This window comes from Patiria miniata, unplaced genomic scaffold (assembly GCF_015706575.1).
Source record: "Patiria miniata isolate m_02_andy unplaced genomic scaffold, ASM1570657v1 HiC_scaffold_6, whole genome shotgun sequence".
Taxonomy (NCBI): Eukaryota; Metazoa; Echinodermata; class Asteroidea; order Valvatida; family Asterinidae; genus Patiria; species Patiria miniata.
The window spans coordinates 23,206,081-23,222,471 of NW_024037073.1; the positions used below are offsets into that span (position 1 = coordinate 23,206,081).

Sequence of the window (16,391 nt, forward strand, 5' to 3'; positions counted from 1 at the left end):
ACAGATAACACTGCTGGTTTCCGGCTTCGTGCTTACAAAGGTAAGTATTTCCTTTGAAGTTTCCTTTTTGCAAAAGACGTAGATCAGCTTTCATGTTTGATTGGATCGGCTGTCGAGGGGCGTGGCCTATTGGTAGCTAATGCTGATCAATTCCAACCAATAAGAATGCAACACACAGAAAGATTGACAGGTGTACATATTGTGCATTGTCTATTATGTCTGTCAGGAATTAATTACTGAAAAGAAAGAAACAAGCCACAAAAGACTTAAACCCTTGTCATCCCCTTTGCTGACCAATATGTTGGCTTACTTTTGTGGCATGAATATTGAGGGTATATGTTTGTACTTTCAACATTGACCAGCAAGCTCTTTTACTCAATAGGGATTTTTCAACAATTACATTTGCACAAGCAAGAATTAGGTTTTAAAAACAAAATTCAGGAAAATCACTGTTTGTTTAAATGTTGCTAGTGTACACTTTTGTGTATTTTATCACTGCTCTTGCTTTTACATGCAAATTTGCTTGTCCTATAAAAAGTGTGTGACTTTTAGAAACATAGTTTGCCCTGCAACTTTTTTTTCCCAAATATTACTAGGTATCAGAAAGACGTAAGAGCTCAAACACCGATTTGGTGATAGTACATTTCTGTATTATTTGTGTTTAGAGTTTTAAATTACACAAGGAAATTGCAGCTTTAATGAACATATAAAAAGCAGCAATTCCTCGGATACTGTGCAAATTAAGATACATCTTGTATGATGCTAACTTTACAACGACATTCATATTTTACAGCATTGATTTTTCAATTACCCAAATTTGAAGTACCCTTGAGTCCATCTAAAAGAAATATTAGAATATTGCTTTGCATTTAAACATCATACAGACATGGAGCTCATAATGTAATACAACAGACTAGTGGTGCTACACAGATTATGTACAATTATAGAGCATGCAAGTCTCGCCAGTTCACATTCACTTTTCATGTGAACATCTTGGTACCAAACACTGACTAGTCTAGCCACAGACTCCCATGTTTGAATTCACCCAATCCACCCAATGAAAGGAAGTGGAGGTCCACATTTTTACAATTTACTTAAGTAATCAACTTGCAATATTTTATAATGTGTTGTGAATTGGAATGATTTTTTTCTTGTTCAGAACCCATTCTTTGCCCTTGACTGGATAAACCTAGTAAAATCACCTAGGTTTTTGAGGTCAACTTCCACGCTCTATTGATAGAAGTGGATTACAAATTGCTGACTTTAGCCCAGTTCATACTTCACACGAAAGCATGTGCCAAGCAAAATTCATGTCGTCAACAATGGTGGATGCCCTTCGAATGTATTGTTGACGTCATGAATTTCGCTTCGCTTCGCTTTTGCGTGAAGTATGAACCAGGCTTTTAACTATCAACTACATTTTTTCCGGCTAGTAGCTGTGAAGACACCTTTAATACACCAGACTTAAATCCCATACTGTACATCTAAAGCCTACAATGGTCTCATATTAGATCTGTGCTCTGCAACAAAAAAGTCTATACCCTGGATTTCTCCTTGCTAAAGGATGTTTCAAGAAACTTCGAATAAAAAAAATGCATTTTATTTGGTCTTCAAAAAAAGTTATCCACATTGTGCAACGTGTATGTACAAAGATTGGTATAAATTTGGAATCGGATGCTCCTAATGCATAACTTGCAACTTTGTTGATCTGTTACTTAGGCTGTGTCTGAAACGCGCTTCTAGAGCTATGGCTACGGCTATTGTGAGATTGTTCCCATGTAATTGTTACGGGTGAAGACCTAGACAATATAGCTCTAGCCATATCAATTTTTTTAATCTGTTCATTTGTGCATCAGGTCTTGACCCACAAGATAACCATTCCACCAGCACCTCTGACGTACCAGTGACTGGTGCTGCCATAACGGATCCTTATCACTATCTGACGCAACAGCACTTCACCTCAGAGATCTTCAAGATTGAGATCCTAAACCTCCCAAGACATCCTGGATTTGCGGTGAGTTTGCTCCCTTAACATTGAACCCTCAATAACAATAACCATACAGTTTGTGCCTTTTTATAGGAGTATGTATGTATTGTGCTCCATGCTTGGGATTTGTCAAGGTCTGTTAAAGCTACAGTCCATCATTTGTAATTTATGCATTTTGTTCGTTTGAAGCAACAAAAGAGTTCAAAATCTAATGAAGGATACTGAGCAACTAACCTGATGAAGTTTCAGCTAAGCTTCAGCTGTACATTCCGAGAAAAACAGCATTCTAAGAACTCAATTTCAAATCAAAAGTTACTGAATCATGTTTTGAATTGCAGCTATACGCGACGTCGCGCACTGATCCGACGAATTATAACAACCGTGCGTGTGTGTGCGTCGTTCCAATACTTGTGCGCGCTGCGCTGAATAACAAAACGAACTACTAATTTAAATGTTCCCACGGTGCTTCTCAAGAATCACCACTGGAAATGCCTTCTTTCGTTGATTACTTCAAAATTACAGCTTCCCAGAAAGAATAATTTCATAGGGAGTTTAGTTCCCTTACTATCTTTCAACCAAGTTTGTTTTTTAACAATAATTACGCAAGTTACTTTTCGGATGGCTGCAAATGATGGACTCTAGCTTTAATAACAGCATCAAAAGGCTGTAAAATGATTTTCACTAAAACATGAAATATCCCAGCCCTGTGTTTGTATGAAAGTAATGACCACATTTTACGCACACTTTTTTGCAATGCCCGTGCACATGCTCACAATTGTTTCTAATGTTGCTGTGATGTTGATTTAGGTATTTTACACTTCACAGCTTTGGGATTTTCTGTATAATTTATGAACCTAAAATTGATTGCATTGTACATGTGTAAAAGTTTGTACATTTAAGTATCTCACTGGCTGCATGGTATGTGCTAATGAACGTAACAGTCACATCAAACTTGATCAAAACACTTCTGTTAACATTATTTTCCCCTCAAACAGCCGTGACACTGAAGTTCCAGCTCATGACATCGCTGTATTGCTCATGAGTATGGAACTTCATACAAATTTTTAAAGCCTGAAACATCCAAAGACTTAGAATATGGTTCCTAACATAAAAACCTCAAAATCTGTTTCAAAGGCACTTTAAAAAAAAATTTATTTACAGTGAACAATTTCAGGGTTTCCATATGTTAGTACCATTACTTGTATATTTCACACTATAAAAAGTAACAAACTTGCTCATTAAAAGGAAGGGTAGATCATTTTTCATTTGTGCATTTTTTTTTCATTTGAAGCTACAAAAGTGCTCAAAATCTAAAAATGGTCGCTTCACAACTAACATGATGAAGTTTTAGTTCTGTAAATGCAGTATCTTCCGAGAAAACTATATTCAAGGATCTCAGGTTCAATTCAAAAGTTGCTGAGTCATGTTTTATATTGCGTCCGAATTCAGCCCCAGGGACGCATTCTCATTCAGTCAATTGCAGCTACGCGATGTCATGCACTGAACTGACATATAATAGGAACCTAGTGTGCGTCGTGTCAACGCTTGTGCGCACATATTCATGGATTCACCAAATTTACAAACCAACTACGTGAACTAACATGATGCATCGTTGAAAAATGCTTTCTTTCATTGTTTCCTTCATAATGACAGCATGCCAGAAAGAATGATTTCACAGGGAGTTTAGTGCCATTAAAACCAAAAGCCTTTAACAATAATTTCGTCAGTTACCTTTTGGATAGCTGCAAATGATCTACTCTACCTTTAAACACGAACAAAAGTTTGATTAAAATAATTAAACTGTTTAGGATTTGTTAATTTCTGAACCTTTTACATACATACATTGCATGAATACCAGCTGTTCCCTTTACTGATAGTTGGTTGCAATCTGCTCTGGGCGGGCCTGCACATTACTGATGTCATGGTGCGTACATGTATTGGCAGTTTGCTGAAGTAAAACACATTTCAACTCCAGCATATTGTGTTGTTAATGTTTCTCGATGTCAAATCTACTTCATTGGCATTCCAATGAAGAAGATGTATGAAACGGCCTTAAATCTGCTCTACACTTTGAACACAGCAAGTTCAAAAGCAGCACTCACTCTACACACTGCTGCCCTTAAAGACAGCTTGCACTTATCAGGTACCAGTGAACATTGTTCTTGACAACTTTCCAAAGATTAAATCCCTTCTGGTTCTTGATGTGCATACTGCTGCCCTTGTGCTGATGGCTCGGTGCCAGTCAGCCCAGGACATTGTTCCTGAGTACTTGCAAGTGACTGCTGGCTCTCTGCTGGTTCTGTATGTACACACTGTTCCCCTTGCATGGATAGCTTGCAGTCAGTCAGACTAGAGCATTGTTCCTAATGAGAACTTGCAAGCGCTGGGGTCCCTGCTGGTTTTGCATGTACCTCAACATGCACTTGAACATGCTGCTGACTGCGCATGGATGCCTTGCTGCTGCTTTGCATGCAACATTGTTCTTGACAGCTGTCCAGTGACTGCTGACTCGCTGTGTGTTGTGCATGCCCTTGGCTTGGTGGCTTGCTGCTGCTTGGCCTGGCAGCACGGTGCTCTTGGTCATTTTCTGCCTGTGGAATCACACAAAGCTCAATCTGCTTCCCTGGCTGCGATGGTCGGCTGGGATTCTGTCTTGGGCAACAACGACAGCACAGTTTCAGGAATGAGAAAGCCTTGACTACAGCTTCACGAAAGTCAGCATTTGTGGCACTGTAGACTACAGAATTAATTGTGCTATTGGTCAGTTGCAAAATTGCAATGCATATAAACAGAATATTTATTGTCTCTACAAGTTCCAGATTGGCAACAATCTGAGCAGTTGAAGTAACCTTTGATGCCACTACAAGTACATGAATTGTCATAATTGCAGCTGCAGTGTACAGTGAGTTCAGAATGAAGAAAACAGCAGTGTTGATGATAACCATGCAGAGGACCTTGCCTGCTCGCTTGGGACGGTTCGGCAACAGGGCTGATTGCTTGCGTACTTTCAATACTACATAGATGTACAAAGCAAGAGTTGCTATAAAAGAGACAATGTTGATAATGGAAAGAATCCCAAAGATGACTTTAGCGTAGACAGCATCTGTTAATGGTAAGAAAATCAGAATCACACCAACAATTATTGTTGGCACCCAGAGTCCTGCTGATATCTTTGCTGTCCGAGATTTAGAGGCTTTTTCCTTGAATGTCAAAGGATTGCGTACTGCCGAGAATCTCTCAGCCGCTATGGTAACCACAAAGATTTTTGAGGAAGCAAGGAACGTGTAAAGGACACTTGATATTGCCTTGCTGACCAATAAGTTGGACTCTATAGGTGGAAACAGTGCTATTATGAAGTGAGTTATAAGGTAGAGGGAGTCAGCCACAGCCAGATTGGATAAGTAGATGTTGATGATTGTACGCATGGACTTCACTCGAATGACTGTGAAGAGAAAGACAAAGTTTAAGCAGAGGCCGATTGGTGCAATGATTTCAGCACTTAACCATGTTATTTGATCAGCTCTTTCATCACTCATGTAAAGGTTCTCACGATGCTTTTCAACGTCAGTATTCCACCCAGTTGATGGAGTGGAGCTGTTTTGGTAGCCATCACCCATAGTTCATGCACAATGTAGCATTGAGCTCCGTGAGCTACATTTTATTAAGATGCAGCAAAAAATGTTCTTCTCTATTTCAAGATCACTCCAGATTTATACTTACAGGGATTGTAAGACCTTGAGCAAAGTGTAATTGAAACAGAAAGTTTCTTGTTCTTTTCCTCCCCCCCCCCCAACATTTCTGTCCGATTTTAATGCATGTGACTATATTGTGGTATCAGTTCCTGTAACCAAAGCAGATGCATGTGAGTCAGTTTCACTACTTGCACTGCCATGAAATCTGAGAATTAAATTTGTTTCAGTTTTAATAATTTGCTCCAGATTAAACATGCATATTGTGTACATGTAATTGTTTTTTTTATGCAAGTCGTTCCTTCACAAGGCATAAATGCCACTCAATGTGAGGGCTACCGCACAAGAAGAAAAGACAGAAAAAAAGAGGATATTAGAAAATGAAGACAATTAAGTTTAGTGTGTGAGAGATGCATGTTCACATTGTGTGTATACAGGGTGAGTTAAGAAAGTGACCAGCACTCAAGATTTTTTTTTCTTAAAAAGCAATCAAATTAGATACACCGAAGAAGTATGTCTTAAAAGAGCATGTTCTTCCACTCATCTGAAAAAAACCCAATCACTAAATTTGATCATGCCATCCAAAGTTATGCATGTTTTACTAAAAAGAACCCGTTTGTGTAGCTGTCCAAGGAATGCGATAATATTGAAAGCTAAATGAGCTAAGTGAGAATTACAGATTACACACAAGTATTCAAATACAAATGAGATTTTAATAATTGAAATCAAGAGAATTTTTACTATCAGGTTGTGTGTTTTGAATATGAGAAGCAAGTTAACTCTCTTTTTTCTTCAAAATATCGATGGTGATTTTTGTATCTTTTTCTTTGCAAGTTTTCGTTCATTGAGAGATGTATTATCAGTTCGCAGCACGGTAATTGATAAGTGGTGGACAGCCAAGTTTTGTGATCGTTTTATTGAAATAGACATGAATTGGGAATAGAGTTTGCAATTTAAGTGAAATTTTCACAGTTAATAGTCAATAAGATGCAGACTTGTATTCGAGTCACGAAACATCGAGTCCAAGTCCGAGTTACATTTTTCGAGTCTAAGTCCGAGACCCGAGTCCTCCAGGTCAAGTCCGAGTCAGAGAGTCACAAAGGTTGAGTCCAAGTCCGAGTCATGAGTCACCTCTTTGTATCAAAAAACGTACATTTTAGGGAATTCAGAGATTCAGAGTCACCTTTGATATAGTATGGAAATACGTACATTTCAGGTGCTGTAAATTTTCATTTTTCCCCACAGCTTTTCTCTAATTTGCTCTGGAAATGAGGAGTTCATTTGCAAAAACAGTTATAAAGGCAATTCATACAAAACTGGTATTGGCCTAACATTTGCATTTAAAGTTCAGGTGTTTCAAATATCTTTTTTTAGACTTCTATATATGTGAAAGGTGGCGATTGAAGTTGGACGTAGTGCCGGTTTTCTCCTCTATTTTCTTCCTGCAGAACTTGCATTCTGCACTTGATCTTCCATTGGCATTTCTCTTGAAGTTAAGATATCCAAAATTGACAATTTTTGGAGTGGATGCCATCATGATCTACATACGTTGCAACTTGCATGTAACGTTACCGAAACGGGCAGATCAGCAGACTATTCATGTCGCGTTTCGCGATGCGACAGCAATACATGTGTGAACGACAGGACGTCTGACAAGAAAAGTCTGGTACCTTACCCTATCAATCTTGCACCAATGCAGTATTGCAGGTTGATGGCGGGGTACAAGTTTCAGTACATTGATTTCTATAAGTCAATATATCGGTAACAGGCCACGGCCATGCATGCACCACATCGAGCGCCCTGTACATGTATTGCACAGTAAAGAAAACAATCAAATTATATATGTGCGCGTGTGCAGTGCGGTAATTTCCGTCGAGTCACAAGTCAGTTCAAGTCCAAGTCCGAGTCCGTAGCTCCGAGTCCGAGTCGTAAGTCAAAGTGACTCGAGTCCCAGTCTGAGTCATTAAAAATGTGACTCGAGTCGGACTCAAGTCCGAGTCCGAGTCAGGAGTCATACAAGTCTGATAAGATGTACTTTAACCGTGTTTTTTTATTAACATAGAACGAGCCAAATATTTTAAACATTTTTTTCAAATTCGGTCACTTTCTTTTTGACTCATCCTGTAGTTGGTTCAACCGGTCACGTGGGAATAAACTTGATGAATACATCCTGAAAATGGCTTTGGGGATAATGACAGTATATGGATGTGATTGGACGGAGGAGCAGGTAGTTGGTAGTTGGTTTCAATTTGGTCATGTTACTGATGACGGAAAGTAACATTCACTCAAAACATCTTTAAGCACTAATATTACTTTGTACAAAGGTATATGTAGATGTAGACAACAGCAAAAAAAGAGGATATTTTCTTTTTTATCAATCCTTGTTGTCTTTTTCCCCAAAATGAATTGTGTTCTTCCCCTGGATGTTGATTTATTTACCCATACAACAATTCTGTACTTCCCTTCTGTTTGATATTCAATTTGATCTGATAAGGAATGAAGTCAAATGGAAGTTTTTATTCACAAATCACAATTTGATTTCTGTTCATCAGTTGCCTTTTTTTTCTTTCCTGGGCAAATGTTGGTTGTCATCTGATAAGAGTTTTTTTCACTTTCTGGGGTTGTTGTCATTTGCAATCAGTCTCTGCCTTGCCTGACGATCAAGTTGATGTTGTCATATTCTCAGTTTTGTTGATGGAACATCTTTGCAAGACAATTTGCAGGGCTAACTACTTGGTCTAACTACGTGGTGGCATGGTTTAGTAAAGGTTTGCGGTACCACCATGTAGAAGTCTTTTTTGGGAAGATGTGTGGATCTTTTCAGAACCACACATCTTCCCAAAAGAGACTCTGCATGCCTACATGGTGTTACTGCAAACTGCAAATCTTCACTAGAGCACTATCTTCCACAAGTGTGACAATTGGGAAGGGGAAAGTGTGTTTGTCCATTTTTGTTTGGGGGGAGAAATATAATTCCCCCCCCCCTCCTGCCCCTGATTCTATGTAATATTTCAATGCTAATCATAATTGTATTGAATATATTTCAGTGATAGATATAAAGTGTTTGAGGACCTACGTGGATCTGTTTGGGCCTACAACTACGTCCATTCACTAAGCGGATTCGGGATTACCCATCGAGGACTCGAAAAGATAGGAGAGAACAAGGCCAGTTTCTTCGGTAAAATTATCCAGTTAGGTAAGGCCCCATGGATTAATTCCGATTTGCGTGCGCCCCCGGGCGCACGCGTGCGCATGCAGGCAAGCTCGAACAAAGGAGATTTTGAACCCACTGGCCCGCATCGGCACGCATCTGCGCACATTGGCACGGACTTGCTCGCAGTGGCACGCAAACGGGCTCAGTGCCAGGGGGTACAACATTACAAACAAATCGCAGAAATGCACAATGGACATCCTCTTGGACTTTAGCCCATTTTGCCCCTTAATCCGCTCATTAGTTGGTTGTAAACACTTGGCAGGGCCAAGCATGACTCATCTACTCTGGTGGTACCAATAATTACACGCATTCCAAAATGACAGGAAATGTTAACGAAATGTAAGTGATAAAGTGCCCAGGAAAGGACAGGAAATGCCCAAACATTACCGCGTGAGCCAGTACAAAACACCGTGTACAATACACCGTGTAAAATTAAAATCTACTTGAAAAATCAAACTGTCTTTATCATAACTATAAATAAAAATGCTACGGACTGGTACACTCGTACCCAGAAAGTGCAGACTTTTATTAAAACAGTGGTATGAAAAGATATTATTAAAAGCTTGCCGCACCTTGCCGCAAAGACTTTTTAAAGGTCGGGGTACAGAAGCGAAATGAGAGAATTTTGTACAACGGCGAGACGCCATTGCAGCCAGACTGGTCTACAACCGCATGTCATTGTATGCTGATGGAAGTGGTGTCAGACTTACATGTAGTCTGGCTCGCGGTATTAACAGTAATAACGGTGCACGCATGTTCCGTGTTGTGTGAAGCGGGATCTGCCATTGCCAGACTTTGTCTGGCATGCGGTGGTGGTATTTATAACAGGGATAATGCGTGGACACATATTCCGTGTAATATTCCGTGTAATATTCCGATAAAAACCTGATTAACTAAATGGCCGGAAAGATTCCTATATCTGGCCATCACTTGACTCTCAATGGGCGCGGCCCCAATTATGAGGCCTATAACTTTATCAACATATCATGAAGATACGTATGTGTAGGCCTATGAGTGATGTACAGCAGTGCCTATCATGACTTGTTCGTTCGATTTGCTTGATACATGTGTACCTTTTGATCGGAGGACTATAAAGTTGAATGATGAAAATGAACTTGATCATGTGTATTCTTTCTCTTTCAATAATTGGTGTTTAACTTGAATAATGAAGTGGAACTTTCTTAAAAATGCATATTAATATAAATTAAGAATAATGACATAAATAAAGCAGTCTTTCAACTGACTTTCATATTTACAGTAAGAACGTTAGGTGTCTTTCAATTAAAACCGAAGCTCTCAACAAAAAAAAGAAAAGAAATATAATATATCCGGAGCTCAAATCAAACGACGCAAAAAAAACTATGAAAATAGCCTAGCTATACGTACGTAAAGCGTAGTACATGAAATGTCACGTATCATAAAAGAGTAATCAAGACACCATTGTGGCACTGCCATGCACTAACGTCTTTTATGTCATTGGAACTCCAGCCCTTTCATCACAACCTCTTTGTCTGGTGCCGCCTTGGCCGGCTACCCAATTTCTTTTGCCAGCGTTAATCTATGGATTTAGCAACCCTTGCCTGTGCTCAATAGCCTGCATAAGCACGCAGTTGCCTGCAACGGCACGCAACGGCACGCAGGGGCCTATGCAATTGCGGGCAGACCCTTGCAGCACGGGGTAGCACGCATGAGCACGTGTGCGCTCGCAGGCGCACGGGGGCACACACAAATCGGAATTAATCCACGGGGCCTAAGACAAACATCTGTGAAGACTCATTTGCATTGGTCTGCATCTCAATTCTATGTGGATAGTTGTGAAATTCGAAATTGTGAATTAGAAAGTAGGAATCAACTTTATTCGATTTCATCCATATAATTATTGATCTTCTTTTTCATATATATATATATTTTTTTGCCCTTCCCTGAAGTATTTTACAAACACTGTACACATTGAATTTTGTCCGAGGGTTTGCAAAAAAAAAATCAACAAGCTTACTGGTTGGACATGAACCCCCAACCTTCTGCTTCCTAGTGCAGACGCATTAACCATCTCGACCACTGAGCTTGCTGTGGCAAGCTGGCTGTTTGGAGTCTGATGAAGCAGCGCTTATAGTTTAGTCGGAAAAGGGGGGTATCGTGCACCCTCGGAAATCAATTTCTAATCAACGTTCCTAGGTCAGAAAAAATGCGTAGAAAACGATTTGCTATGTTAAAAAATTCAAAAAATGTCCCATGTATTGTTTTTATGCAAATTAGTGCCGCCATTACCGAAAAATCTATTTTTAATTATATCTCAGCCAGTATTGCAGATAACTGAACGAACTAGGTGTCTAAACCCATGTTTTCAAGGTCAGAGATCACAATAAAACTATTCTGGAAGTGACCACATGTGTCTGTGGCATAGGAATATGCAAATTAGTGCCGCTAATACCGGAAAATCATGTTTTTGGCATATCTCGGCCAATATAGCACATAAGTACACCAGTAAGGTGTCTAAACCCATGTTTTGAAGGTCAAGTATCATTAGAAGACCATTCACGAAGTAACTTTGTGTGTCTTTGGCATGAAAATATGTAAATTATAAAGTGTCGGTTTATCAGATATTTGATTCTTAGCCAATATCTCGGCCAATATTGCACTTAACTGCACAAGTAAGGTGTCTAAACCTATGTTTTGAGGGTCAGGTATCATTAGAAGACCATTCACGAAGTAACTATGTGTGTCTTTGGCATGAAAATATGTAAATTCTAAATTGCCGGTTTATCAAAAAAATTATTTTCAGCCAAATTATATTCAATTTCAGCCAATATTACAGTTTATTTTGAATATGATGGCTTAAAATAAACTTTGATCATTATTGCTTATTAAAAACCCTTCTGTCAACATTAGCTGCAATATTGGCCGAGATGTTGGCTAAAAATCAAATTTTCGATAAATCGACACTTTAGAATTTACATATTTACCTGCCAAGGACACACATAGTTACTTTGTGAATGGTTTTCTAATGATACCTGACCCTCAAAACATGGGTTTAGACACCTTACTTGTGTAGTTATGTGCAATATTGGCGAGATATTGGCTAAAAATCAAATATCTAATAAACCGACACTTTATAATTTACATATTTTCATGCCAAAGACACACAAAGTTACTTCGTGAATGGTCTTCTAATGATACTTGACCCTCAAAACATGGGTTTAGACACCTTACTGGTGTAGTTATGTGCTATATTGGCCGAGATATGCCAAAAACATGACTTTCCGGCATTTGCGGCACTAATTTGCATATTCCTGTGCCACAGACACATGTGGTCACTTCCAGAATAGTTTTATTGTGATCTCTGACCTTGAAAACATGGGTTTAGACACCTAGTTCGTTCAGTTATCTGCAATATTAGGGAGGTTTCGCAAGCGAACGGATACGCTTACACTTACGTTTAGCTATCCGTATCCGTTTTTCACTTACGTGTAGCGAGCGAGATATGCGTGTCGTCTGCACGTCTGACGTCATACGCCACTCACTATCCGCTAAACGTGCAGACGACACGCATATCTCGCTCGCTACACGTAATTTAAAAACGGATACGGATAGCTAAGCGTAAGTGTAAGCGTATCCGTTCGCTTGCGAAACCTCCCTATTGGCTGAGATATACTTACAAATAGATTTTTCGGTAATGGCGGCACTAATTTGCATAAAAATAATACGTGGGACATTTTTTGAATTTTTTAACATAGCAAATCGTTTTTTACGCATTTTTTCTCACCTAGAAATGTTGATTAGAAATTGATTTCCGAGGGTGCACGATACCCCCCTCTTCCGACTGAACTATTAACCCAACTTTGTTTGTGTAGGAGGTCATTAGTTTGAGTCCCACCTAAGCCTTCGGACAACACTAAGTGCACAGTGTGTACAAAATATGTCAGCGAAGGGCAAACAAAAACTAAATATAAAAAAGGATAATTTACATCTCATAAATTTTTTTAATCCTGCCCAGGTTCCCTGAAGTCCATCCAGATGATCCTTAATAAGACAACAGACGGTACAGGCATAGACTCCAACACCCTAGCCTTACAGATGAAGGGCCATCCTGAGCTGAGGGACTAGCTTCATGTCGTCACCTCTTGGGGGCCTTTGCCTGTCTACCCTGGGGTGGTCAACTCAGAATTACCTGGTAGGTACAGTGGACTCTGTGACCAAGTACCAGTGTTGTAGTCGACTTACCATTGTCGAGTCCGAGTCCAAGTCTCGAGTCACAAGCCTCGAGTCCGAGTCCGAGTCACAAGTCACTTGTTCTTAGTTGTTCACCGAACTAATCGTTTTTAAAAATTATTTTTTAATCCTCCATTCTGTCTTTTAAGTAAATCCCAGTGTATATAGTTGTGTGTGTACATGTTGCTTAGAGCCAAAATGTGTTTTCCTTTTAATTCCCATCCCTAAAAAATCTTCCTCCAACCCTTCCCTCCATGTTTTATCATCCAAACAGTATTCCTCAATGATCCTTTCCCATCCCTACGTTAGGTTTTTACTTTTGATGAAATTACGTGACTCGAGTCGCGAGTCATCGAGTTCGAGGAGTCATGGTCAAGTCCGAGTCATTTTCCAATGTGACTAGAGTCCAACTCAAGTCCGAGTCCTAGACTCGAGTCCTACAACACTGCCCAGTAATCCCTCTTAAGAAAAGGTTTAGGTGGACCTCTTGAACGCATTGTCGCCCAACACCTTGTGCTGATGTTAAGATATTTGATGATCATAGTGCAGTGTTCATATAGCATTCTTATACAACACTCTCAGATTGCTCACACTTATTACCCCTGTTCATCAGGCCATGAGAACACTTTCCTGCTATAAGCTCGAGATCAGCCCTATCTGGTCTGCACCCCCCCACATGTACTCAATGGAGGCAATTGTAGTAATGTATCTTGCCCAAAAACACCAGCACCGTGTCCCCTGTCAAGATTGACTCAACATAACATCGTGCATGAGTCAAACACAGGAACCTTTTGACCACAGGACTCTGCATGCTGAATAAAACTCTAATCAAATAACCAACGTATAAACACTGACGTATAAACACTGTATGAGTGTGTTACCTCCTGAGTGAAAGTTGGAAAAAAAAACGTTTGCGAGGGGCAAAACCTAAATTGATTTACATAACCCCAACTAAAATTCCATCTTATGAATAGTTAATGCTATACCTACTGCTATGTACATCAGATTCGAACCAGCCAACTGATTCCCTTAGCTCGGTGGTTGAGTGGTAAGACATCTGCACTAGAAAGTAGGAGGTCTTGGGTTCGAGTCCCACCCGAGTGATTTTTTTCCAATTTTCACTCGGGAGGTAACACACTGACCGTTTATACCAACCGTTTATATGTCGGTGAAGGGCAAAACCTAATTTGATTTACATCACCCCGACGCAAAATTCCATCTTATGAATACTGAATAAAATTAGTGATACACATGTACATACTTTGCGTAAAGATATTTGTTGTGTGGAAGAGGAAAGTACCTCAGACAGTCAGACCACCGTTAAAACAGAAGATCTGACCTGACACGTGTACATGAGGACATACAAGGGCCTCATGATTCTGATATTTAAATAATGATATTTAAATAATAATATGATATAATAATAATTTAGATATTTAAATAATGTTGAACCCTGCATCATAGGTCGATCTGACAATCTACGCGCTTGCCAGTATCAGACTTTAAACGGCCTGCAAGAACCTGCCGTTTTGAGTCTGTGTTTAGATTAACCACCATTTTGCTCGTCTCATTTTGAATATTCTTTTTTTTTTTCCTCAGAGGATCTCAAGACATCTATCACCAGGCATCTTTTCAACATGCATCTCGACCCCAAATGGCAAGCTCAACTGAACCAATACATGGTGTCCAAATTTGTGCCGGTTACACTGGATCAGTACAAAGGATTGTTCAAATAAACAAACAAATGTTCCAATAAACCAAAAAGGGAAACCGACTATTAGTGCATTATAAAATATATTGCATTATTATAATATAACAATTGGAACAAAATAACGAGACAGTGTTATATTCTTTAAAAAATAAAGATTAATTCATTGTTGAAATCGGTACTCTTAAATTGGAACTTGTCATGATGCAATTTTGTGCGCTAAATTAATAATGCAATACACATATTTTATTATGTAAACATGTTTTTTATATATTTTACTGAAACCACAGAGACTAGCTGTCAATGTACAAGCTATTGTCACATCTTGCTGTGTGCAATGAGTTCGTTAGCAGGGCTCAAATTTTGTGTGAAAATTTGGCGGACAACAGTACCTGAAAGTATTATTCACTGGACCGATGTACATTCACAGATAAAATTGAAACACTGTTAACTCTAAGCCATGTGCATCATTTGCAATGACCTGGAGAAGCATTGATTTAATGACAAAACTCTGCTCAAAGTCAAGATAGGAGTGGTACCAAATACCCTTTGAACATATTCCAGCTGAAATTGTGTCGTGTGGATGAAAACTGAGGTGGTGTTGAAAGAGGGTGTCCACGGCACATTTTAACATTATTCATTAGCAATGGAATCCAGTTACAAGACACCCAAAAAAGTGAATATATTTTCTTGGTTTTCTTAAAACGTATACTATCCAATCAGCCTTCAACAGGTTAGTTGTCATGCACCCTGCTTCAGACTTTTAGCAATTTTGTTGCTTCAAACGAAAGTAAAGGCACAAGAAGCAAATAATCATATGTTCCTTTTAAGAAAGTTGCAGTCATTAGGATTATACAAGAAGTGTATTTCATTGCTTCTGATGGTAAATGGGAAACATCAAATGTGAACATTTTTAATAGTTGGTCAAATGAGTCTTGGATGCGTAGGATTAGTCATGATCATGATAATCTGAGACCAGATTTGGACAGCACATGCAATCATGAAAGGCATGTATTCATCTGAGTGCAATGTGTAATTATAAAACATCAAGATGAATTTGTATTCCCTTTGTTTTAAGTTGCCAAAACTTCCAAAGAATTTATATACAATTTAGAAGTGTTTTTGTCATTTCGTATAACCTTTGAGAGTGAAATACATTTGAACTTCAAAACAATGTGTGTTACAGTGAAGTGCAAATTTGCCTTGTTGAGATTATTTATGCAAATGCGCTAAGGTTTTCTGTCATGGATGTTGGTATGAACGTAGATGATGTGGATAGGATTCACCTACTTTAATGTACATGTAGTTGTGTTTGTCATTATAATACATGTACACCAAATAGTTATTAAACTTATCAGAATTTATGTGCTGTAAAAATTTACAGTCACTTCTTTCATTTTTCAAAAAACTATATTGCCAATGGCAATTTATTAAAGTGGATGCGGTGTTTAAAATGAATCAGACTTTCTATAAAATGCTCTAGTTTTCTGGCAACGTGATGTTAGAAATGAACTCTTTTGAACTTTTAATAAAATTGTATTTTCAATGGCAAATTTTATATTAAATACATGTAGATGTAGATCT

General features: G+C 38.8%; 1 pseudogene; it reads left to right on the forward strand.

Moving 5' to 3' along the window:
- Positions 1 to 8,721: 8,721 nt before the first annotated feature.
- Positions 8,722 to 14,949, forward strand: LOC119743343 (annotated as a pseudogene).
- Positions 14,950 to 16,391: the final 1,442 nt, after the last annotated feature.